Raw genomic sequence first — 26854 nt, 5'->3', positions numbered from 1 at the left:
CTACTCCCCAACTCCCCTAGGACTATCTTGTGCACCCGGGAATCCGTTTTGGCCGCGCGGTGATGTGTTTCGTGGAAGTAGCAGGCGTGAGTACAAGGCTCGCCCTTTCCTCTTGCACACCGTCTCACTCTCACGCATGCCACTCCGTCGCCCGTGAGTTCCCGGAGTTGCGCCTCTATTGGCGAGGTTCCCCTGGGTCTAGTGCACCTGGGATTTCATGTTGGTGGCGTTGTCATGCGTTTCGTGGAAGTGGCAGGCGTGAGTACAGGACTCACCGCCTTCTTTAGCACAAGTGCCTCACAGTGCACAGCCTCTCACTCGCAGGCGTGCCACTACGGCTGCCGTGATTTGGCAGGAGGTGCCCGACTACTCTCCAACTCCCCTGGGACTATCTACTGCACCCGGGAATCCGTTTTGTCCGCGTTGTCATGCGTTTCGTGGAAGTGGCATGCGTTGTCATAGAAGGCTCACCGCCTTCTTTAGCACATGTGCCTCTTAGTGCACAGTCTCTCACTCGCAGGCGTGTCACGCCGACGCCAGTGACTTGCAGGAGGAGCGCGCCTACTCCCCAATTCCCCTGAGACTATCTACTGCACCCGGGAATCCATTTTGGCCGCGTGGTCATTTGTTTCATGCAAGTAGCGGGCGTGAGTACAAGACTCACCGCCTTTTTTAGCACATGTGCCTCATAGTGCACAGCCTCTCACTCGCAGGCGTGCCACACCGGCGCCCGTGATTTGGCAGGAGGTGCGCGCCTACTCCCCGACTCCCCTGGGACTATCTACTGCACCCGACAATCCATTTTGGCCGCGCTGTGATGTGTTTGGTAGAAGTAGCAGGAGTAAGTACAAGACTCACCGCCTGCCTTAGCACATGTGCCTCAAAGTCCACAGCCTCTCACTCGCAGGCGTGCCACTACGGCTGCCGTGATTTGGCAGGAGGTGCGCGCCTACTCCCCAACTCCCCTGGGACTATCTTGTGCACCCGGGAATCCGTTTTGGCCGCGCGGTGATGTGTTTCGTGGAAGTAGCAGGCGTGAGTACAAGGCTCGCCCTTTCCTCTTGCACACCGTCTCACTCTCACGCATGCCACTCCGTCGCCCGTGAGTTCCCGGAGTTGCGCCTCTATTGGCGAGGTTCCCCTGGGTCTAGTGCACCTGGGATTTCATGTTGGTGGCGTTGTCATGCGTTTCGTGGAAGTGGCAGGCGTGAGTACAGGACTCACCGCCTTCTTTAGCACAAGTGCCTCACAGTGCACAGCCTCTCACTCGCAGGCGTGCCACTACGGCTGCCGTGATTTGGGAGGAGGTGCCCGAGTACTCTCCAACTCCCCTGGGACTATCTACTGCACCCGGGAATCCGTTTTGTCCGCGTTGTCATGCGTTTCGTGGAAGTGGCATGCGTTGTCATAGAAGGCTCACCGCCTTCTTTAGCACATGTGCCTCTTAGTGCACAGTCTCTCACTCGCAGGCGTGTCACGCCGACGCCAGTGACTTGCAGGAGGAGCGCGCCTACTCCCCAATTCCCCTGAGACTATCTACTGCACCCGGGAATCCATTTTGGCCGCGTGGTCATTTGTTTCATGCAAGTAGCGGGCGTGAGTACAAGACTCACCGCCTTTTTTAGCACATGTGCCTCATAGTGCACAGCCTCTCACTCGCAGGCGTGCCACACCGGCGCCCGTGATTTGGCAGGAGGTGCGCGCCTACTCCCCGACTCCCCTTAGACTATCTAGTGCACCCGACAATCCATTTTGGCCGCGCTGTGATGTGTTTGGTGGAAGTAGCAGGAGTAAGTACAAGACTCACTGCCTGCTTTAGCACATGTGCCTCAAAGTCCACAGCCTCTCACTCGCAGGCGTGCCACTACGGCTGCCGTGATTTGGCAGGAGGTGCTCGCCTACTCCTCAACTCCCCTGGGACTATCTTGTGCACCCGGGAATCCGTTTTGGCCGCGCGGTGACGTGTTTCGTGGAAGTAGCAGGCGTGAGTACAAGGCTCGCCCTTTCCTCTTGCACACCGTCTCACTCTCACGCATGCCACTCCGTCGCCCGTGAGTTCCCGGAGATGCGCCTCTATTGGCGAGGTTCCCCTGGGTCTAGTGCACCTGGGATTTCATTTTGGTGGCGTTGTCATTTGTTTCGTGGAAGTGGCAGGCGTGAGTACAGGACTTACCGCCTTGTTTAGCACAAGTGCCTCACAGTGCAAAGCCTCTCACTCGCAGGCGTGCCACACCGGCGCCCGTGATTTGGCAGGAGGTGCGCGCCTACTCCCCGACTCCCCTGGGACTATCTACTGCACCCGACAATCCATTTTGAACGCGCTGTGATGTGTTTGGTGGAAGTAGCAGGAGTAAGTACAAGACTCACCGCCTGCCTTAGCACATGTGCCTCAAAGTCCACAGCCTCTCACTCGCAGGCGTGCCACTACGGCTGCCGTGATTTGGCAGGAGGTGCGCGCCTACTCCCCAACTCCCCTGGGACTATCTTGTGCACCCGGGAATCCGTTTTGGCAACGCGGTGATGTGTTTCGTGGAAGTAGCAGGCGTGAGTACAAGGCTCGCCCTTTCCTCTTGCACACCGTCTCACTCTCACGCATGCCACTCCGTCGCCCGTGAGTTCCCGGAGTTGCGCTTCTATTGGCGAGGTTCCCCTGGGTCTAGTGCACCTGTGATTTCATGTTGGTGGCGTTGTCATGCGTTTCGTGGAAGTGGCAGGCGTGAGTACAGGACTCACCGCCTTCTTTAGCACAAGTGCCTCACAGTGCACAGCCTCTCACTCGCAGGCGTGCCACACCGGCGCCCGTGATTTGGCAGGAGGTGCGCGCCTACTCCCCGACTCCCCTGGGACTATCTACTGCACCCGTCAATCCATTTTGGCCGCGCTGTGATGTGTTTGGTGGAAGTAGCAGGAGTAAGTACAAGACTCACCGCCTGCCTTAGCACATGTGCCTCAAAGTCCACAGCCTCTCACTCGCAGGCGTGCCACTACGGCTGCCGTGATTTGGCAGGAGGTGCGCGCCTACTCCCCAACTCCCCTGGGACTATCTTGTGCACCCGGGAATCCGTTTTGGCCGCGCGGTGATGTGTTTCGTGGAAGTAGCAGGCGTGAGTACAAGGCTCGCCCTTTCCTCTTGCACACCGTCTCACTCTCACGCATGCCACTCCGTCGCCCGTGAGTTCCCGGAGATGCGCCTCTATTGGCGAGGTTCCCCTGGGTCTAGTGCACCTGGGATTTCATGTTGGTGGCGTTGTCATGCGTTTCGTGGAAGTGGCAGGCGTGAGTACAGGACTCACCGCCTTCTTTAGCACAAGTGCCTCACAGTGCACAGCCTCTCACTCGCAGGCGTGCCACTACGGCTGCCGTGATTTGGCAGGAGGTGCCCGACTACTCTCCAACTCCACTGGGACTATCTACTGCACCCGGGAATCCGTTTTGTCCGTGTTGTCATGCGTTTCGTGGAAGTGGCATGCGTTGTCATAGAAGGCTCACCGCCTTCTTTAGCACATGTGCCTCTTAGTGCACAGTCTCTCACTCGCAGGCGTGTCACGCCGACGCCAGTGACTTGCAGGAGGAGCGCGCCTACTCCCCAATTCCCCTGAGACTATCTACTGCACCCGGGATTCCATTTTGGCCGCGTGGTCATTTGTTTCATGCAAGTAGCGGGCGTGAGTACAAGACTCACCGCCTTTTTTAGCACATGTGCCTCATAGTGCACAGCCTCTCACTCGCAGGCGTGCCACACCGGCGCCCGTGATTTGGCAGGAGGTGCGCGCCTACTCCCCGACTCCCCTTAGACTATCTAGTGCACCCGACAATCCATTTTGGCCGCGCTGTGATGTGTTTGGTGGAAGTAGCAGGAGTAGGTACAAGACTCACCGCCTGCTTTAGCACATGTGCCTCAAAGTCCACAGCCTCTTACTCGCAGGCGTGCCACTACGGCTGCCGTGATTTGGCAGGAGGTTCGCGCCTACTCCTCAACTCCCCTGGGACTATCTTGTGCACCCGGGAATCCGTTTTGGCCGCGCGGTGATGTGTTTCGTGGAAGTAGCAGGCGTGAGTACAAGGCTCGCCCTTTCCTCTTGCACACCGTCTCACTATCACGCATGCCACTCCGTCGCCCGTGAGTTCCCGGAGTTGCGCCTCTATTGGCGAGGTTCCCCTGGGTCTAGTGCACCTGGGATTTCATGTTGGTGGCGTTGTCATGCGTTTCGTGGAAGTGGCAGGCGTGAGTACAGGACTCACCGCCTTCTTTAGCACAATTGCCTCACCGTGCACAGCCTCTCACTCGCAGGCGTGCCACTACGGCTGCCGTGATTTGGCAGGAGGTGCCCGACTACTCTCCAACTCCCCTGGGACTATCTACTGCACCCGGGAATCCGTTTTGTCCGCGTTGTCATGCGTTTCGTGGAAGTGGCATGCGTTGTCATAGAAGGCTCACCGCCTTCTTTAGCACATGTGCCTCTTAGTGCACAGTCTCTCACTCGCAGGCGTGTTACGCCGACGCCAGTGACTTGCAGGAGGAGCGCGCCTACTCCCCAATTCCCCTGAGACTATCTACTGCACCCGGGAATCCATTTTGGCCGCGTGGTCATTTGTTTCATGCAAGTAACGGGCGTGAGTACAAGACTCACCGCCTTTTTTAGCACATGTGCCTCATAGTGCACAGCCTCTCACTCGCAGGCGTGCCACACCGGCGCCCGTGATTTGGCAGGAGGTGCGCGCCTACTCCCCGACTCCCCTTAGACTATCTAGTGCACCCGACAATCCATTTTGGCCGCGCTGTGATGTGTTTGGTGGAAGTAGCAGGAGTAAGTACAAGACTCACCGCCTGCTTTAGCCCATGTGCCTCAAAGTCCACAGCCTCTCATTCGCAGGCGTGCCACTACGGCTGCCGTGATTTGGCAGGAGGTGCGCGCCTACTCCTCAACTCCCCTGGGACTATCTTGTGCACCCGGGAATCCGTTTTGGCCGCGCGGTGATGTGTTTCGTGGAAGTAGCAGGCGTGAGTACAAGGCTCGCCCTTTCCTCTTGCACACCGTCTCACTCTCACGCATGCCACTCCGTCGCCCGTGAGTTCCCGGAGTTGCGTCTCTATTGGCGAGGTTCCCCTGGGTCTAGTGCACCTGGGATTTCATTTTGGTGGCGTTGTCATTTGTCTCGTGGAAGTGGCAGGCGTGAGTACAGGACTCACCGCCTTCTTTAGCACAAGTGCCTCACAGTGCACAGCCTCTCACTCGCAGGCGTGCCACACCGGCGCCCGTGATTTGGCAGGAGGTGCGCGCCTACTCCCCGACTCCCCTGGGACTATCTACTGCACCGGACAATCCATTTTGGCCGCGCTGTGATGTGTTTGGTGGAAGTAGCAGGAGTAAGTACAAGACTCACCGCCTGCCTTAGCACATGTGCCTCAAAGTCCACAGCCTCTCACTCGCAGGCGTGCCACTACGGCTGCCGTGATTTGGCAGGAGGTGCGCGCCTACTCCCCAACTCCCCTGGGACTATCTTGTGCACCCGGGAATCCGTTTTGGCCGCGCGGTGATGTGTTTCGTGGAAGTAGCAGGCGTGAGTACAAGGCTCGCCCTTTCCTCTTGCACACCGTCTCACTCTCACGCATGCCACTCCGTCGCCCGTGAGTTCCCGGAGTTGCGCCTCTATTCGCGAGGTTCCCCTGGGTCTAGTGCACCTGGGATTTCATGTTGGTGGCGTTGTCATGCGTTTCGTGGAAGTGGCAGGCGTGAGTACAGGACTCACCGCCTTCTTTAGCACAAGTGCCTCACAGTGCACAGCCTCTCACTCGCAGGCGTGCCTCACCGGCGCCCGTGATTTGGCAGGAGGTGCGCGCCTACTCCCCGACTCCCCTGGGACTATCTACTGCACCCGACAATCCATTTTGGCCGCGCTGTGATGTGTTTGGTGGAAGTAGCAGGAGTAAGTACAAGACTCACCGCCTGCCTTAGCACATGTGCCTCAAAGTCCACAGCCTCTCACTCGCAGGCGTGCCACTACGGCTGCCGTGATTTGGCAGGAGGTGCGCGCCTACTCGCCAACTCCCCTGGGACTATCTTGTGCACCCGGGAATCCGTTTTGGCCGCGCGGTGATGTGTTTCGTGGAAGTAGCAGGCGTGAGTACAAGGCTCGCCCTTTCCTCTTGCACACCGTCTCACTCTCACGCATGCCACTCCGTCGCCCGTGAGTTCCCGGAGTTGCGCTTCTATTGGCGAGGTTCCCCTGGGTCTAGTGCACCTGGGATTTCATGTTGGTGGCGTTGTCATGCGTTTCGTGGAAGTGGCAGGCGTGAGTACAGGACTCACCGCCTTCTTTAGCACAAGTGCCTCACATTGCACAGCCTCTCACTCGCAGGCGTGCCACTACGGCTGCCGTGATTTGGCAGGAGGTGCTCGACTACTCTCCAACTCCATTGGGACTATCTACTGCACCCGGGAATCCGTTTTGTCCGCGTTGTCATGCGTTTCGTGGAAGTGGCATGCGTTGTCATAGAAGGCTCACCGCCTTCTTTAGCACATGTGCCTCTTAGTGCACAGTCTCTCACTCGCAGGCGTGTCACGCCGACGCGTGCTTTAGCACATGTCATAGAAGGCTCACCGCCTTCTTTAGCACATGTGCCTCTTAGTGCACAGTCTCTCACTCGCAGGCGTGTCACGCCGACGCCAGTGACTTGCAGGAGGAGCCTGCTTTAGCACATGTGCCTCAAAGTCCGCCTGCTTTAGCACATGTGCCTCAAAGTCCACAGCCTCTCACTCGCAGGCGTGCCACTACGGCTGCCGTGATTTGGCAGGAGGTGCGCGCCTACTCCTCAACTCCCCTGGGACTATCTTGTGCACCCGGGAATCCGTTTTGGCCGCGCGGTGATGTGTTTCGTGGAAGTAGCAGGCGTGAGTACAAGGCTCGCCCTTTCCTCTTGCACACCGTCTCACTCTCACGCATGCCACTCCGTCGCCCGTGAGTTCCCGGAGTTGCGTCTCTATTGGCGAGGTTCCCCTGGGTCTAGTGCACCTGGGATTTCATGTTGGTGGCGTTGTCATGCGTTTCGTGGAAGTGGCAGGCGTGAGTACAGGACTCACCGCCTTCTTTAGCACAAGTGCCTCACAGTGCACAGCCTCTCACTCGCAGGCGTGCCACTACGGCTGCCGTGATTTGGCAGGAGGTGCCCGACTACTCTCCAACTCCCCTGGGACTATCTACTGCACCCGGGAATCCGTTTTGTCCGCGTTGTCATGCGTTTCGTGGAAGTGGCATGCGTTGTCATAGAAGGCTCACCGCCTTCTTTAGCACATGTGCCTCTTAGTGCACAGTCTCTCACTCGCAGGCGTGTCACGCCGACGCCAGTGACTTGCAGGAGGAGCGCGCCTACTCCCCAATTCCCCTGAGACTATCTACTGCACCCGGGAATCCATTTTGGCCGCGTGGTCATTTGTTTCATGCAAGTAGCGGGCGTGAGTACAAGACTCACCGCCTTTTTTAGCACATGTGCCTCATAGTGCACAGCCTCTCACTCGCAGGCGTGCCACACCGGCGCCCGTGATTTGGCAGGAGGTGCGCGCCTACTCCCCGACTCCCCTTAGACTATCTAGTGCACCCGTTAATCCATTTTGGCCGCGCTGTGATGTGTTTGGTGGAAGTAGCAGGAGTAAGTACAAGACTCACCGCCTGCTTTAGCACATGTGCCTCAAAGTCCACAGCCTCTCACTCGCAGGCGTGCCACTACGGCTGCCGTGATTTGGCAGGAGGTGCGCGCCTACTCCTCAACTCCCCTGGGACTATCTTGTGCACCCGGGAATCCGTTTTGGCCGCGCGGTGATGTGTTTCGTGGAAGTAGCAGGCGTGAGTACAAGGCTCGCCCTTTCCTCTTGCACACCGTCTCACTCTCACGCATGCCACTCCGTCGCCCGTGAGTTCCCGGAGTTGCGCCTCTATTGGCGAGCTTCCCCTGGGTCTAGTGCACCTGGGATTTCATGTTGGTGGCGTTGTCATGCGTTTCGTGGAAGTGGCAGGCGTGAGTACAGGACTCACCGCCTTCTTTAGCACAAGTGCCTAACAGTGCACAGCCTCTCACTCGCAGGCGTGCCACTACGGCTGCCGTGATTTGGCAGGAGGTGCCCGACTACTCTCCAACTCCCCTGGGACTATCTACTGCACCCGGGAATCCGTTTTGTCCGCGTTGTCATGCGTTTCGTGGAAGTGGCATGCGTTGTCATAGAAGGCTCACCGCCTTCTTTAGCACATGTGCCTCTTAGTGCACAGTCTCTCACTCGCAGGCGTGTCACGCCGACGCCAGTGACTTGCAGGAGGAGCGCGCCTACTCCCCAATTCCCCTGAGACTATCTACTGCACCCGGGAATCCATTTTGGCTGATGTGTTTCGTGGAAGTGGGAGGCGTAAGTTAAAGAGTCACCCCTTCCTCTTTCACAGCCTTCTACTCTCACGCATGCCACTCCGTCGCCCGTGATTTCCCGGAGTTGCGCGTCTATTGCCGAGGTTCCTCTGGGTCTAGTGCACCTGGGATTTCATTTTGGTGGCGTTTTCATGCGTTTCGTGGAAGTGGCAGGCGTGAGTACAAGGCTCACCGCCTTCTGTAGCACATGTGCCTCACAGTGCACAGCCTCTCACTTGCAAGCGTGCCACTACGGCTCCCGTTATTTGGCAGGGGGTGCGCGCCTACTCTCCAACTCCCCTGGGACTATCGAGTGCACGCGGGAATCCATTTTAGCCGCATGGTGATGTGTTTCGTGGAAGTGGCAGGCGTGAGTTCAAGAGTCACCCCTTCCTCTTTCACAGCCTTTCACTCTCACGCATGCCACTCCGTCGCCCGTGATTTCCCGGAGTTGCGCGTCTATTGCCGAGGTTCCCCTGGGTCTAGTGCACCTGGGATTTCATTTTGGTGGCGTTTTCATGCGTTTCGGGGAAGTGGCAGGCGTGAGTACAAGGCTCACCGCCTTCTTTAGCACATGTGCCTCACAGTGCACAGCCTCTCACTCGCAAGCGTGCCACTACGGCTCCCGTGATTTGGCAGGAGGTGCGCGCCTACCCCCCAACTCCCCTGGGACTATCTAGTGCACGCGGGAATCCATTTTAGCCGCTTGGTGATGTGTTTCATGGAAGTGGCAGGCGTGAGTTCAAGGCTCACCCCCTTCTTTTGGAGAGCCTCCCGCTCTCACACGTGCCACTCCGACGCCCGTGATTTGCAGGAGGTGCGCGCCTACTCCCCGACTCCCCTGGGACTATCTAGTGCAACCGAGAATGCATTTTGGCCGCGTTGTGATGTGTTTGGTGGAAGTAGCAGGAGCAAGTACAAGACTCACCGCCTTTTTTAGCACATGTGCCTCACAGTGCACAGCCTCTCACTCGCAGGCGTGCCACTACGGCTCCCGTGATTTGGCAGCAGGTGCGCGCCTACTCTCCAACTCCCCTGGGACTATCTAGTGCACCCGGGAATCCGTTTTGGCCGCGTGGTGATGTGTTTCGTGGAAGTGGCAGGCGTGAGTGCAAGGCTCACCCCTTCCTCTTGCACAGCCTCTCACTCTCACGCATGCCACTCCGTCGCCCGTGATATCCCGGAGTTGCGCGTCTATTGGCAAGGCTCCCCTGGGTCTAGTGCACCTGGGATTTCATTTTGGTGGCGTTGTCATGCATTTCGGGGAAGTGGCAAGCGTGAGTACAAGGCTCACCGCCTTCTTTAGCACATGTGCCTCATAGTGCACAGCCTCTCACTCGCAGGCGTGCCACCACGGCTCCCGTGACTTGCAGGAGGTGCGCGCCTCCCCCACAACTCCCCTGGGACTATCTAGTTCACGCGGGAATCCATTTTAGCCGCGTGGTGATGTGTTTCGTGGAAGTGGCAGGCGTGAGTTCAAGGCTCACCCCTTCCTCTTTCACAGCCTTTCTTTCTCACGCATGCCACTCCATCGCCCGTGATTTCCCGGAGTTGCGCGTCTATTGCCGAGGTTCCCCTGGGTCTAGTGCACCTGGGATTTCATTTTGGTGGCGTTGTCATGCGTTTCGTGCAAGTGGCAGGCGTGAGTACAAGGCTCACCGCCTTCTTTAGCACATGTGCCTCATAGTGCACAGCCTCTCACTCGCAGGCGTGCCACCACGGCTCCCGTGACTTGCAGGAGGTGCGCGCCTACCCCCCAACTCCCCTGGGACTATCAGGTGCACGCGGGAATCCATTTTAGTCGCGTGGTGATGTGTTTCGTGGAAGTGGCAGGCGTGAGTTCAAGGCTCACCCCCTTCTTTTGGAGAGCCTCCCGCTCTCACACGTGCCACTCCGACGCCCGTTATTTGCAGGAGGTGCGCGCCTACTCCCCGACTCCCCTGGGACTATCTAGTGCACCCGAGAATCCATTTTGGCCGCGTTGTGAGGTCTTTGGTGGAAGTAGCAGGAGTAAGTACAAGACTCACCGCCTTCTTTAGCACATGTGCCTCACAGTGCACAGCCTCTCACTCGCAGGCGTGCCACTACGGCTCCCGTGATTTGGCAGGAGGTGCGCGCCTACTCTCCAACTCCCCTGGGACTATCTAGTGCACCCCGGAATCCGTTTTGGCCCCGTGGTGATGTGTTTCGTGGAAGTAGCAGGCGTGAGTACAAGGCTCACCCCTTCCTCTTGCACAGCCTCTCACTCTCACGCATGCCACTCCGTCGCCCGTGATTTCCCGGAGTTGCGCGTCTATTGGCGAGGTTCCCCTGGCTCTAGTGCACTTGGGATTTCATTTTGGTAGCGTTGTCATGCATTTCGTGGAAGTGGCAGGCGTGAGTACAAGGCTCACCGCCTTCTTTAGCACATGTGCCTCATAGTGCACAGACTCTCACTTGCAAGCGTGCCACCACGGCTCCCGTGACTTGCGGGAGGTGCGCGCCTACCCCCCAACTCCCCTGGGACTATCTAGTGCACGCGGGAATCCATTTTAGCCGCGTGGTGGTGTTTCGTGGAAGTGGCAGGCGTGAGTTCAAGGCTCACCCGCTTCTTTTGGAGAGCCTCCCGCTCTCACACGTGCCACTCCGACGCCCGTGATTTGCAGGAGGTGCGCGCCTACTCCCCGACTCCCCTGGGACTATCTAGTGCACCCGAGAATGCATTTTGGCCGCGTTGTGATGTGTTTGGTGGATTTAGCAGGCGTGAGTACAAGGCTCACCCCTTCCTCTTGCACAGCCTCTCACTCTCACGCATGCCACTCCGTCACCCGTGATTTACCGGAGTTGCGCGTCTATTGGCGAGGTTCCCCTGGGTCTAGTGCACCTGGGATTTCATTTTGGTGGCGCTGTCATGCATTTCGTGGAAGTGGCAGGCGTGAGTACAAGGCTCACCGCCTTTTTTAGCACATGTGCCTCATAGTGCACAGCCTCTCACTCGCAGGCGTGCCACCACGTCTCCCGTGACTTGCAGGAGGTGCGGGCCTACCCCACAACTCCCCTGGGACTATCTAGTTCACGCGGGAATCCATTTTAGCTGCGTGGCGATGTGTTTTGTGGAAGTGGCAGGCGTGAGTTCAAGGCTCACCCCCTTCTTTTGGAGAGCCTCCCACTCTCACACGAGCCACCCCGACGCCCGTGATTTGCAGGAGGTGCGCGCCTACTCCCCGACTCCCCTGGGACTATCTAGTGCACCCGACAATCCATTTTGGCCGCGTTGTGATGTCTTTGGTGGAAGTAGCAGGAGTAAGTACAAGACTCACCGCCTTCTTTAGCACATGTGCCTCACAGTGCACAGCCTCTCACTCGCAGGCGTGCCACTACGGCTCCCGTGATTTGGCAGGAGGTGCGCACCTACTCTCCAACTCCACGCCACCAAAATGAAATCCCAGGTGCACTAGACCCAGGGGAACCTCGCCAATAGACGCGCAACTCCGGGAAATCACGGGCGACGGAGTGGCATGCGTGAGAGTGAGAGGTTGTGAAAGAGGAAGGGGTGAGCCTTGAACTCACGCCTGCCACTTCCCCGAAACACATCACCACGCGGCTAAAATGGATTCCCGCGTGCACTAGATAGTCCCAGGGGAGATGTGGGGTAGGCGTGCACCTCCTGCAAGTCACGGGAGCCGTTGTGGCACGCCTGCAAGTGAGAGGCTGTGCACTATGAGGCACATGTGCTAAAGAAGGCGGTGAGCCTTGTACTCACGCCTGCCACTTCCCCGAAATGCATGACAACGCCACCAAAATGAAATCCCAGGTGCACTAGATCCAGGGGAACCTCGCCAATAGACGCGCAACTCCAGGAAATCACGGGCGACGGAGTGGCATGCGTGAGAGTGAGAGGCTGTGCAAGAGGAAGGGGTCAGCCTTGTACTCACGCCTGCTACTTCCACCAAACACATCACAACGCGGCCAAAATGCATTCTCGGGTGCACTAGATAGTCCCAGGGGAGTCGGGGAGTAGGCGCGCACCTCCTGCAAATCACGGGCGTCGGAGTGGCACCTGTGAGAGCGGGAGGCTCTCCAAAAGAAGGGGGTGAGCCTTGAACTCACGCCTGCCACTTCCACGAAACACATCACCACGCGGCTAAAATGGATTCCCGCGTGAACTAGATAGTCCCAGGGGAGTTGTGGGGTAGGCGCGCACCTCTTGCAAGTCACGGGAGCCGTGGTGGCACGCCTGCGAGTGAGAGGCTGTGCACTATGAGGCACATGTGCTAAAGAAGGCGGTAAGCATTGTACTCACGCCTGCCACTTCCACGAATTGCATGACAACGCCACCAAAATGAAATCCCAGGTGCACTAGACCCAGGGCAACCTCGCCAATAGACGCGCAACTCCGGGAAATCACGGGCGACGGAGTGGCATGCGTGAGAGTGAGAGGCTTTGCAAGAGGAAGGGGTGAGCCTTGTACTCACGCCTGCTACTTCCACCAAACACATCACAACGCGGCCAAAATGCTTTCTCGGGTGCACTAGATAGTCCCAGGGGAGTCGGGGAGTAGGCGCGCACCTCCTGCAAATGACGGGCGTCGGAGTGGCACGTGTGAGAGCGGGAGGCTCTCCAAAAGAAGGGGGTGAGCCTTGAACTCACGCCTGCCACTTCCACGAAACACATCACCACGCGGCCAAAACGGATTCCCGGGTGCACTAGATAGTCCCAGGGGAGTTGGAGAGTAGGCGCGCACCTCCTGCCAAATCACGGGAGCCGTAGTGGCACGCCTGCCAGTGTGAGGCTGTGCACTGTGAGGCACATGTGCTAAAGAAGGCGGTGACTCTTGTACTTACTGCTGCTACTTCAACCAAACACATCACCACGAGGCTAAAATGGATTCCCGCGTGCACTAAATAGTCCCAGGGGAGTTGGGGGTTAGGCGCGCACCTCTTGCAAGTCACGGGAGCCGTGGTGGCACGCCTGCGAGTGAGAGGCTGTGCACTATGAGGCACATGTGGTAAAGAGGGCGGTGAGCCTTGTACTCACGCCTGCCACTTCCACGAAACGCATGACAACGCCACCAAAATCAAATCCCAGGTGCACTAGACCTAGGGGAACCTCGGCAATAGACGCGCAACTCCGCAAAATCACGGGCGGTGGAGTGGCATGCGTAAGAGTGAGAGGCTGTGCAAGAGGAAGGGGTCAGCCTTGTACTCACGCCTCCTACTTCCACGAAACACATCACCACGCGGCCAAAACAGATTCCCGGGTGCACTAGATAGTCCCAGGGGAGTTGGAGAGTAGGCGCGCACCTCCTGTTAAATCACGGGAGCCGTAGTGGCACGCCTGCCAGTAAGAGGCTGTGCACTGTGAGGCACATGTGCTAAAGAAGGCGGTGACTCTTGTACTTACTCCTGCTACTTCCACCAAACACATCACCACGCGGCTAAAATGGATTCCCGCGTGCACTAGATAGTCCCAGGGGAGTTGGGGGCTAGGCGCGCACCTCCTGCAAGTCACGGGAGCCGTGGTGGCACGCGTGCGAGTGAGAGGCTGTGCACTATGAGGCACATGTGCTAAAGAAGGCGGTAAGCCTTGTATGACAACGCATGCCACTTCCACGAAACGCATGACAACGCGGACAAAACGGATTCCCGGGTGCAGTAGATAGTCCCAGGGGAGTTGGAGGGTAGTCGGGCACCTCCTGCCAAATTACGGCAGCCGTAGTGGCACGCCTGCGAGTGAGAGGCTGTGCACTGTGAGGCACATGTGCTAAAGAAGGCGGTGAGTCCTGTACTCACGCCTGCCACTTCCACGAAACGCATGACAACGCCACCAAAATGAAATCCCAGGTGCACTAGACGCAGGGGAACCTCACCAATAGAGGCGCAACTCTGGGAACTCATGGGCGACGGAGTGGCATGCGTGAGAGTGAGACGGTGTGCAAGAGGAAAGGGCCAGCCTTCTACTCACGCCTGCTACTTCCACGAAACACATCACCACGCGGCGCCAAAACGGATTCCCGGGTGCACAAGATAGTCCCAGGGGAGTTGGGGAGTAGGCGCGCACCTCCTGCCAAGTCACGGCAGCCGTAGTAACACGCCTGCGAGTGAGAGGCTGTGGACTGTGAGGCACATGTGCTAAAGCAGGCGGTGAGTCTTGTACTTACTCCTGCTACTTCCACCAAACACATCACAGCGCGGCCAAAATGGATTGTCGGGTGCAGTAGATAGTCCCAGGGGAGTCGGGGAGTAGGCGCGCACCTCCTGCCAAATCACGGGCGCCGGTGTGGCACGCCTGCGAGTGAGAGGCTGTGCACTATGAGGCACATGTGCTAAAGAAGGCGGTGAGCCTTGTATGACAACGCATGCCACTTCCACGAAACGCATGACAACGCGGACAAAACGGATTCCCGGGTGCAGTAGATAGTCCAAGGGGAGTTGGAGAGTAGTCGGGCACCTCCTGCCAAATCACGGCAGCCGTAGTTGCACGCCTGCGAGTGAGAGGCTGTGCACTGTGAGGCACATGTGCTAAAGAAGGCGGTGAGTCCTGTACTCACGCCTGCCACTTCCACCAAACACATCACAACGCGGCCAAAATGCATTCTCGGGTGCACTAGATAGTCCCAGGGGAGTCGGGGAGTAGGCGCGCACCTCCTGCAAATCACGGGCGTCGGAGTGGCACGTGTGAGAGCGGGAGGCTCTCCAAAAGAAGGGGGTGAGCCTTGAACTCACGCCTGCCACTTCCACGAAACACATCACCACGCGGCTAAAAGTCACGTGCGCGCCTACTCTCCAACTCCCCTGGGACTATCTAGTGCACCCGGGAATCCGTTTTGGCCGCGTGGTGATGTGTTTCGTGGAAGTAGCAGGCGTGAGTACAAGGCTCACCCCTTCCTCTTGCACAGCCTCTCACTCTCACGCATGCCACTCCGTCGCCCGTGATTTCCCGGAGTTGCGCGTCTATTGGCGAGGTTCCCCTGGGTCTAGTGGACCTGGGATTTCATTTTGGTGGCGTTGTCATGCATTTCGTGGAAGTGGCAGGCGTGAGTACAAGGCTCACCGCCTTCTTTAGCACATGTGCCTCATAGTGCACAGCCTCTCACTTGCAGGCGTGCCACCACGGCTCCCGTGACACAGGACGAATGTTCTTATTTCAGTGCCTTTAGGCAAAATCTAAAGCAGTCTTAAAGGTTGAGTAAAGCTTTAATCGTCTTTAATTGTCAAATGAAATTTCCGAAAGCTAACTCTAACCTTTAATGAATCTTTAATTGAACATAAGTTTAACTTTAGTAGCGCAAATCTTTCAGTATGCTTTAAGTGGTTTCTTTTTTTGCACAAAAGAGGGTGTTTCATTAAAATACATTTAAGTTGACTTTAAGGTGAGATTTAAATGAGTATAGCTGTTCTGACATCTTTAATTCATGCATTAAAGATAGTCTCATTGTAATCTGAACTGTCAACAGAAAATTCATCACAAATCAGCCAACACTTGCACTGATGAGCCAGAAGAGCAAATTTTGTTTTACGTGCAGCAACGTGAGCTCACAATTCTTTCTGGGGTCGAAACATCTTATTGAAAGCGACGGTTTCATTTTTGCATCTCCTTTAAAGAGCGCATGGAGTGCGATGACAAGAAAGGACATGTTTTCTGCGCGCGCTTTAATGGCTTCGAATCACGTTCAACTTTCGAAAGGCATAAGCGGAAAGAAATTAACAGATACTTTGATACTTTCGTGGCGACTTCAAATTCCCGTGATTTCACGAAATTTCAAGTTCATCTGACTATGAAGGTTAGTTAATTTGAATATAAAAAAAGTCATGTGTATGTATTGATACATACCTACATATATCTTTACGTCTTTAATTATTACATGAGAACATAACCGCTATTGAACGTTGCTTGAGACGATTAACATTGAAACTTCCTCGCACTCAGTCCCTGAAGATTTTTTGAGGTCGGAGTTGTCTACTGGCTGTGGGCATGGACGCCCCATTGAGAAAGTACCTTCGTAGACTATTGCGGCAAGTTTGTAATGTTTCTGGTTCATATTATTTGCCTTTGTTTTCTTTTGTCGTGTGGCTTATTTCTTTCTCCGTATTAAATGTAAGGCTTACAATCTTTCTCCTTTCCAGGAATATTGATTAAAAAGCCTGAGGTTTGAATCCTCACATGCGTCCACCCAGAAGTTTGTCTTTCTGCTCTGCTATAAGAACGTTTGGTAGCGATGTTAAATAAATTGAGGTTTGAATCATCACAAAGGTCCACACAAATTTCTTCCTCTGCCCAGCTGATAGAGCAGATGTTCCTTATGAATATTGACCCAGCTCTTACTTTTTTTTGTCTTCCAGCTGATAAGGTGATGCGCAATTTTTCTGAGATAATTGATTTTTGACTGATATGATATAAACAATTAGTTCTCGTGGCCCCTCTCAAGTTAAGCTACAGTCACCATTCCGTTCTGCAAATGCCATAATTTTTTAATGTTGTTCAGTTAAAAAGCAGATACTCTCCAACCTGGCTTTAGTCTTTTTGTATTCCTTTGACTTTGAATGTCAAGGGTGCCGGAGAAAAGTAAATCCCCGCTTGAACACAGACACAGTCCTCTGGTGGTTACAGCCGAGAACCGACTTGTCTAGCCTCCGGGTTTGAGACCTATTTAACGGCTCAGTGCTCGTATCAATCAATGAAAATAAAAAAATCATAAAACATAAAAATAAAAACGATACGGATACATCATTGCCGAGGTACCAGAGGGTAAGAACAAAGTATGGGCAATCTGCACTGCACCTCTCCTCGAGACGCGAAAATAGACAAGCACTGAGAGGAGCGCACGAAACTCTCCTCACAGCTGGGATCACCTTCTCTAGGCTGACTGCAGGAGGTTCGAATCCTCGCAAGGGACACAGATTGCAATGGTTTTTCTTTCACTATCCTATAGATGATACCATTAGCTTTCTGTGATCCATCTTGTCTGATGGGAATGAAATGTCTTCTTCTGAAACACTATCCTCAAGCTGAAAAAGAAGTGTGCTTGAACTAAATTTGCAATAGCTATAAACTGAAGCTAAACTCAAGTATTTGTTCCTGACAAAATTCCATGCAAGTGTGACGTAAATTTGACATTTGCTTTACATTTACCTTGCTCATTGAGCAAAGCTGTTCATTTGCTATAAATTTGCATTGGGATCTAACAAAAAAAGAAATAAAAACCCTTATTTAGTGGCCATTTGCCAGTTCCCTGAGGGTGGCCCATTTACTGGGTTCAACTGTATTCAGAATAAAATCTAATGTAAATGAAACTGGAATTAAATGTGATTGATCTATTTACCTTTGCTAGAAATCCGAGGGAAATAATAATTCAGGCCACAGGCCTGCCAATCATCCACTTAGAGGCTGATTACATGAGTCAGGCTGGCCTGCCCACATAATGCCATCCTAGCAAACAGTGAACTCGGCTCATGTAATCCACCCTTACTAAAACAACTAATCGGACAAACAAAAGTGGCAGGCCTCTGCCTACCACAGACATAACATTTTATTTTCATAAACACTGCGAACATATATTGCACAAAACTAACAAATTATTTTGACTTCGGCCGAACAAATTGTCTACAATATAAATAATGTGTTCTATAGCTCATGTCTCCAAAAATCAAGTCACAATAAATCCTAAGAAACTGTCATTTACAATTAAACTGAATAAATAGCTTTATTAATCAAAAGCATTGGTATGCAATTAAAGAATGGGTAAAAGAAAGACTTCTGTCACTTGAAAGCACTGATTTACAAGATGTGCCACTTTTTCACCTGCCAACTTACAAAATTCCATTGAGAAAGCTTTCTACACCCATGTTACTGTCACAATAAATGGGAATTTCAGAGAAATAATTCAAACAATAAAAATGAATACGTAATAGTTTGTGTTTCCAGCACTCTATAAAGGCAACAAAAAATAACGTCTGTATCAAGCATTACTATAATGAGGTTAGCACTTTTGGTTATTCTCTGTAGTTGGTCTTTTTCTTTCTTTTTTTTTTTTTTTGTATATGTATTGTGAAATTTTTATTTTCATGGATCAGTGTAAATTTTGTTTCATATATACAAACAATGTTATTTGTGGAAATCTCCCTATGAAGCTGACAGACAGTATTGATTTTACAGAAATACATATTAATCTGTTGACTTCGTCCAAAGCTTCAATTCATACAGGGTGACAATTTTACATACACATTGGCAGTACAACAAAAGCACTGACTGACAATATGTGCCATCTCATCATCTGCCAACCTATGATGTGCCATCGAGAAAGCTTTCAGTGCCCTTGTGGGAAAAAGTCTTGGCAGGAAAAGAGCAGATTCCTCACTCCCTGAAAAAAAAAATACAGAACCTAAGAAACAGTGAACAGCTTCAAATATTTAAGCTAATAGCGCTATCTACTGCGAGGATCGTGCATCATACGTATCTAATACCGCAGTTCAAAATATATAAACTTCATATATTTCATTGTATCTGATTTATCACTTTCACGGGTTTATTACGAATCGACTTAACGGCCTGCTCCCAGTTGGCTTGTTAGCTCAATTGGTAGAGCGCTGCACTAGTATCGCAGAGGTCAGTGGTTCGAGTCCCGTACAGGCCTCATTTTTTCAGGTGTTATTTTCGCTATTGCTTAAATTAGCGCTATCTACTGCGAGGATCGTGCATCACACGTAAATTTCCTTTGTTACAAGATATCCTTGACCTACACACGGCTAGATTTTCAGATATATTTTTAACTAACCCTTTTGAAACTTTGGTATCGGTATGAAGCTGTTTACTTGAACAAGTAAAGTTCGAACGTGTAGTTCGTGTTTTCCCGCCTTTCTGTTTCCTTGCTTCCAATTACACTCGAGTCTTCATTTGTACTGGCCAGCGTTAGCTAGGCACAGTACGATAAACATCACAACGAGGCAATATGTCAACAGGAGGTCGTTGTTTGGTTTTAGAAATATTAATTCGCGCGCTTTTTTGAACCTCAATATTCCGTTTGACTACTTTGTTAACAAAGCATCACAAAGCATCCGAGAGAAGCACTTGTAGTGTGGTTATTTTACCGTTAATTCGTAGTTAAAGCAAGTAAGAAAAGAATATGGCGGAAAGACGATTGCACGATCAAAACCATGATGTGGTTCCAGCGGCGAAAAAAGGAATAAAGTGTCCGACGATTGCATTGTGCTGCTGGAGGAGTTGATCCGGAGCAATCACGCTCTGGCGAGCGAAAATGTAAAGCTTCGGCAGCAGCAAGAGCGCGGCAACAAAGAAAACTCTGAAGCGCCTCAGCGGATCGAGGGCCGTCTTCAAACTGTTGATAATAATAATGCAGCCAACGTCCGTCGGCGCCAAAACAGAAGACAAAGGCGAACGACGGTAGTAGTTCCACCGGCTTGTCGAGTGAGTAAAAAAACATAACTGATAAGCATGAATAATGTGATATGTGTTCATAATTTGCTTGAATCAGTTCTGTTTCGTGGAAGATTTTCTTTTATGTTGAGTAGATGTTTGGCGCGCGAATTATATGCATAATTAACTTAATTATTTCGGCGGTAATCATTTGACATGATTAGATGTGGTTACATTTACTTGATAATCCTTTACCATAAACAGGTCTACCAGAAAAGTTTTTTTCCTCCCTTTTGTTTCAACGAGAATTATCTAGTATGAAAATTCATTTAATCATTTTTTCTCTTGGACCCTTTTGACCTTGCCTGTTTTATTCACATAGATGGGTAAGGTTAATTTTTAATTGTGCTTGTGTCGATTGCTCTACATCATCTAGCCTTCAAACAACCAGGGTTTTTAAAAAGCGTGAGAGTAGAAATAGGACATACTTGACAAACCGATTGTTGAATTTTTTTTCATTCTTTTAGAGAACTGTGAGGAGAATGTACAAACTCCTTTTGAAAAAAGATGACTTTAGTGGTTTCTATCTTGACGAAGAGTGAGTAATATGTTTTTAGATTCAGAGATATTTTACTTTATCTTGATTGAGCGAGGAAATCCGAGTCTAAGCTGCTGCTTGAAATATTGAGATGTTATGTGAACACCTTATGGTGGTTACAGTCGAACCTCGATTATCCGGACTTTCGATTATCCGGACTTTTTCTCTGGTCCCGTTTTTTTCACGATTATTAATGAGCTTTGATCTTCCAAACTTTATGGGGTAAAAAAATTCAGAGATTATGTCTAAATTCAGGAAAAGTGCGTTTAAAACATTGCCTCCTCCGCTTTCAAAAGATCGAGCACTCGGAGAGTCATCGAAGCAGATTTTTATCTTCATTTCTTTTGTTTACATTATTGTCTCATTAATATTCATATTTTCGATTATCCTGACTGATTACCTAAGTCCCAACAGGTCCGGATAATCGAGGTTTGACTGTACTTTTGTCTTAGTGTTAATGTTGTTACTACAGAATACCAGGCTTAATTGTATTTGTTTTTGTCTTAGAATAAATTCTGACAGCAACAACATCCTTTTTGAGTGGACAATAGAGCAGGCAATACATCAACAAGGAGGACCTGAAAAGTGTCCTTGGACAAAAGAAGTCATAGAAGGTAGCTACCAATAATCATAGCACATGCATTTCACTTTTACTGGGGTGTCATTACATTTTGTGGGTGAGCATAAGGATTTTGCACTCAAGCATATTGATGCATATCTCCTTTATAACAACTTGAGTTTTATTGAAGGCCTTGGCTTGAAAACATCCAGGCAAAATTGTGCTCAAAGTTGGTCAATTTGTCTATTGCCCAGCCCTTAATGATACCCCTGCTTTTAGTCTCTACCATCAATTTGTGTCTTTTACCACTTTCCCCTCAACATAAATGTCATCATAAAACTAGCATTCAGTAACACAGTTAGATACCCTGAAACCTCTAATGAGCACCTTCATTACATGGTCAAATTTAGGACAAGGGGGGGGGGTGCATTTTATAGTTTTTCCTAACTTACATATTAACTTTCCCAAATGTTACAGAAATTTAAATATGTTGCAAACTGAAATTTTCGGGTTTATTTCTTGTCTCTAGATCTGAAACACTTCAGTGTAGATCCTCAAAAAAGCATACTTTACACCTTAGCAATGAATCACTAAGGACATACTAACTTGGCAGATATTCTAAGGTGGCCTGCCATAAATTATTATAAATTTGAACATTGTCATTAATTTATGTGGGAATCTTTTTACAATCAGCTTCTCATGGCATTTTCATAATCATTTCTTTAAACAGCTGCTTTACAAATATATTTCAAATATGTGTGAAAACACAGAAACTGAAGAGTGGTAACCACTATGAGGCTCATAAACAAAAAACCTGGAAGAGTGGTCGCCAAAGAGAGGTATTTATTGGCTAGGATACTATTTTGAACATTTTACTTTTCATATACCCTGCTGTTCACAAATGATGGGGTCCGACAGATGTTCAATGTTACCAGACTGAGTACACCCTCAAGTACACTTGATCAGTGGGAGGGAAGCTATTTCCCATTGAATGTCTTTATTTTGGCACTTCAAAATTGGATGGCTTTGAATATAGACACATCTAAGGGACTATGTTCTTATTAGAGAAATTGTTAAATAAGTGAGGTATTCTGGTCTGTATCTAGAGCCTCCCAAGAAAATCTTTGTAAAATAAATTTGAAAAATATTAAAATGTGATGTGAAATAAATGATAGTTTGTATGCACCATTTGATGGGAAAAAAAAAGGACAAAGAGACCCTATATTATAACATGCTTAAGAATTCCATTCTTACAATGGGTACACACATATATATATATCAAGAGAAATTAGTGATTTGGATCATATTTTTCATTTGAAGTCCTATAACACCCTTCTCATGCCTGTTTAATTTTTTTTATTTTTTTTAGAAGTTAATGAGACAAACTACAGCCCTGGAGCTGGTCAACTGGGCCAACCAGCATGAAAAGGGGAGAGCAGCAGAGGTTCTTGTCATGGAGGCAATGAGCAGTGAGGAAAGCTGCTACGAGGATGACGATGGAAATACCTCAAAAGTAACAAAATACTCTGTGCATCACCTTCAGTGGGAAAGTAGGAGAATGAAAAAAATTGAAAAGAAACTTGACAAGGCTTATAAGAAAAAGCTCACTTCAAGAGCTAAAGAGAGAATCCATCCAGGGTTTATGGGCAACCTTTTCTGAGATGCCCACCTACTGAAAATTTTCCAGAGTGGGCAATAATACAGTGAGAAAATTGTTTTACCAATCAATGAAATCGAAAATGTACAAAATATCAAGCCAAGTCTAGAATGAGGTTATTTTGCATGCCTGCATGAGGCTTCTTTTTCATTGAATAATTATGGTCTCATCTTAAGTAAGTGATCGTGAATTCTTCAATGTTAATAAATTTCCTCCACATGAGATACTTTTTTCTATATAGATGTACACATCATTTTTGTATATCAAAGTTTCAGCTGCATTTTAGAGTAAGAGAACTGTTTTCTAATACTTGTTTACTAAAAGAAATTAAGGTATATGATCATATTTAATAAGTATTACAGTTGTAATAATGTAGCAAATAACTGAGAGTTATTGCAAATTTAAGTCGATTAAGAAAATTTTTCTGAATTTTAGATTGATAGGTTGAACTTATATTTTTTATTGTTAGACAAGTATCATTTCAAATCACATTTCTTAGTAGCTGGATTTGAGAGTACAATTTGTGAATCAATAGCTTTTTGTGTAGTTTGTTACTACAGCTAGTTATATAATTTGTGTATTTGTCATACTTTTATAGTGGTAAATATTCTATTACCTGCTTGACGAAGATTATATTATACATTGACAAAAGTGAAACAATTTTAATAAAGTATGTCAATCAGTAATTCAAACATTTGGACATCTCTTTTTTTAATTATGTATGGGGCTCGACTGGGATATCCTCAGCTTCATTGTAGGTTTATGTTATCTCAGGGGAACAAATGAGTTTTGAACGAAACTATTTCATCACTGCAATTTCAAACACTTTGTTACTACTTGAATGTGTGATGCTTCTTTTTCTATCAATTGTAAGGTTGCCCAAAATATCATAAGTTATTGGGATATAAATGAGGGTGTGATTAAGCAAATCAAAAGTCAGTTGAAAGTGAAACCTGCAGCCTTTAGAGGCGCTTAAAGGTCACTTAATGATGAATGTTAACAAAACTTGAAATTTAAGAGAATCAGAAAGTACAACTAAAGATGAATTACAACAAAACCTGTAACTTTAAGCAGTACTTAAAGGGAAACAAAAGATTGAAGAAACCTTTAAGATACATTTACAAGTGGAAGTTTTGGTTGACTAAAGTTGAATTTACAAGAATTAAGAGGATTCCTAAATTCAATTAAATGGTTATTTAGGTTTGCTTTCATGTGATCTTAAAGTGTTCATGAAATGGTTATTTAGGTTTGCTTTCATGTGACCTTAAAGTGTTAACTAAATGGTTCATAAGGACACTTTAATTGACTTCGGAAAGTTCAATTAAAGATACATTTCAGAACTTTCGTATGTCACCTAAAGATGACTTAAATACTTCTAATGTTAACCTTTAAGTTACCTTTAAGGAAACTTAATTTAGTTATTTCATCCTGTGTGACTTGCGGGAGGTGCGCGCCTACCCCCCAACTCCCCTGGGACTATATAGTGCACGCGGGAATCCATTTTAGCCGCGTGGTGATGTGTTTCGTGAAAGTGGCAGGCGTGAGTTTAAGGCTCACCCCCTTCTTTTGGAGAGCCTCCCGCTCTCACACGTGCCAATCCGACGCCCGTGATTTGCAGAAGGTGCGCGCCTACTCCCCGACTCCCTTGGGACTATCTAGTGCACCCGAGAATGCATTTTGGCCGTGTTGTGATGTGTTTGGTGGAAGTAGCAGGCGTGAGTACAAGGCTCACCCCTTCCTCTTGCACAGCCTCTCACTCTCACGCATGCCACTACGTCGCCCGTGATTTCCCGGAGTTGCACGTCTATTGGCGAGGTTCCCCTGGGTCTAGTGCACCTGGGATTTCATTTTGGTGCCGTTGTCATGCATATCGTGGAAGTGGCAGACGTGAGTACAAGGCTCACCGCCTTCTTTAGCACATGTGTCTCATAGTGCACAGCCTCCCACTCGCAGGCGTGCCACCACGGCTCCCGTGACTTGCAGGAGGTGCGCGCCTACCCCACAACTCCCCTGGGACTATCTAGTTCACGCGGGAATCCATTTTAGCCGCGTGGTGATGTGTTTCGTAGAAGTGGCAGGCGTGAGTTCAAGGCTCACCCCTTCCTCTTTCACAGCCTCTCTTTCTCACGCATGCCACTCCATCGCCCGTGATTTCCCGGAGTTGCGCGTCTATTGCCGAGGTTCCCCTGGGTCTAGTGCCCCTGGGATTTCATTTTGGTGGCGTTGTCATGCGTTTCGTGCAAGTGGCAGGCGTGAGTACAAGGCTCACCGCCTTCTTTAGCACATGTGCCTCATAGTGCACAGCCTCTCACTCGCAGGCGTGCCACCAGGCTCCCGTGACTTGCAGTTGGTGCGCGCCTACCCCCCAACTCTCCTGGGACTATCGAGTGCACGCGGGAATCCATTTTAGCTGCGTGGTGATGTGTTTCGTGAAAGTGGCAGGCGTGACATCAAGGCTCACCCCTTTCTTTTGGAGAGCCTCCCACTCTCACACGAGCCACCCCGACGCCCGTGATTTGCAGGAGGTGCGCGCCTACTCCCCGACTCCCCTGAAACTATCTAGTGCACCCGAGAATCCATTTTGGCCGCGTTGTGATGTCTTTGGTGGAAGTAGCAGGAGTAAGTACAAGACTCACCGCCTTCTTTAGCACATGTGCCTCACAGTGCACAGCCTCTCACTCGCAGGCGTGCCACTACGGCTCCCGTGATTTGGCAGGAGGTGCGCGCCTACTCTCCAACTCCCCTGGGACTATCTAGTGCACCCGGGAATCCGTTTTGGCCGCGTGGTGATGTGTTTCGTGGAAGTAGCAGGCGTGAGTACAAGGCTCACCCCTTCCTCTTGCACAGCCTCTCACTCTCACGCATGCCACTCCGTCGCCCGTGATTTCCCGGAGATGCGCGTCTATCGGCGAGGTTCCCCTGGGTCTAGTGCACCTGGGATTTCATTTTGGTGCCGTTGTCATGCATTTCGTGGAAGTGGCAGGCGTGAATACAAGGCTCACCGCCTTCTTTAGCACATGTGCCTCATCGTGCACAGCCTCTCACTTGCAGGCGTGCCACCACGGCTCCCGTGACTTACGGGAGGTGCGCGCCTACCCCCCAACTCCCCTGGGACTATCTAGTGCACGCGGGAATCCATTTTAGCCGCGTGGTGATGTGGGGAGTCGGGGAGTAGGCGCGCACCTCCTGCAAATCACGGGCGTCGGAGTGGCACGTGTGAGAGCGGGAGGCTCTCCAAAAGAAGGGGGTGAGCCTTGAACTCACGCCTGCCACTTCCACGAAATGCATGACAACGCCACCAAAATGAAATCCCAGGTGCACTAGAGCCAGGGGAACCTCGCCAATAGACGCGCAACTCCGGGAAATCACGGGCTTGTAGTCCAGCGGGATGGGTACCACGGCGCGCAAAGCGCGCGTTTCAAACAATGGGCACGGCCGCGTGGCATGCCTGCAAAATCCGAGAAAACGCGCGCTGGTGGCATGTTGAGAGCCCTGGCAAAGATGGGATACGTGGGCAGAGAAGCTGAAACTCACTGAGCTTGTAGTCCAGCGGGATGGGTATTACGGCGCGCAAAGCGCGCGTCTCAAACAATGGGCACGGCCGCGTGGCATGCCTGCAAAATCCAAGAAAACGCGCGTTGGTGGCATGTTGAGAGCCCTGGCAAAGATGGGATACGTGAGCAGGGAAGCTGAAACTCACTGAGCTTGTAGTCCAGGGGGATGGGTATTACGGCGCGCAAAGCGCGCGTCCCAAACAATGGCCACGGCCGCGTTGCATGCCTGCAAAATCCGAGAAAACGCGCGCTGGTGGCATGTTGAGAGCCCTGGCAAAGATGGGATACGTGAGCAGGGAAGCTGAAACTCACTACAAGCTCAGTGAGTTTTAGCTTCCCTGCTTACGTATCCCATCTTTGCCAGGGCTCTCAACATGCCACCAGCGCGCGTTTTCTCGGATTTTGCAGGCATGCCACGCGGCCGTGCCTATTGTTTAAGATGCGCGCTTTGCGCGCCGTGGTACCCATCCCGCTGGACTACAAGCTCAGTGAGTTTCAGCTTCCCTGCTCACGTATCCCATCTTTGCCAGGGCTCTCAACATGCCACCAGCGCGCGTTTTCTCGGATTTTGCAGGCATGCCACGCGGCTGTGCCTATTGTTTGAGACGCGCGCTTTGCGCGCCGTAATACCCATCTCGCTGGACTACAAGCTCAGTGAGTTTCAGCTTCCCAGCCCACGTATCCCATCTTTGCCAGGGCTCTCAACATGCCACCAGCGCGCGTTTTCTCGGATTTTGCAGGC

The 26854-nt window shown here is 51.0% G+C and overlaps 1 long non-coding RNA gene across 1 annotated transcript; it reads left to right on the top strand.

Moving 5' to 3' along the window:
- Positions 1–19688: 19688 nt before the first annotated feature.
- LOC148716006 (uncharacterized) lies at positions 19689–23250 on the top strand. Its single transcript, XR_015995452.1, has 5 exons — positions 19689–19795; positions 20272–20342; positions 20850–20956; positions 21632–21740; positions 22271–23250. It is a non-coding gene; the product is annotated as an uncharacterized LOC148716006 (long non-coding RNA).
- The last annotated feature ends 3604 nt before the right edge of the window (positions 23251–26854 follow it).

This window comes from Stylophora pistillata, chromosome 14 (genome assembly GCF_964205215.1).
Source record: "Stylophora pistillata chromosome 14, jaStyPist1.2, whole genome shotgun sequence".
In the NCBI taxonomy this organism is placed as follows: domain Eukaryota; kingdom Metazoa; phylum Cnidaria; class Anthozoa; order Scleractinia; family Pocilloporidae; genus Stylophora; species Stylophora pistillata.
The sequence above is the reverse complement of the archived record's forward strand: the minus strand, read 5'-3'. Positions and strand labels throughout refer to the sequence as shown.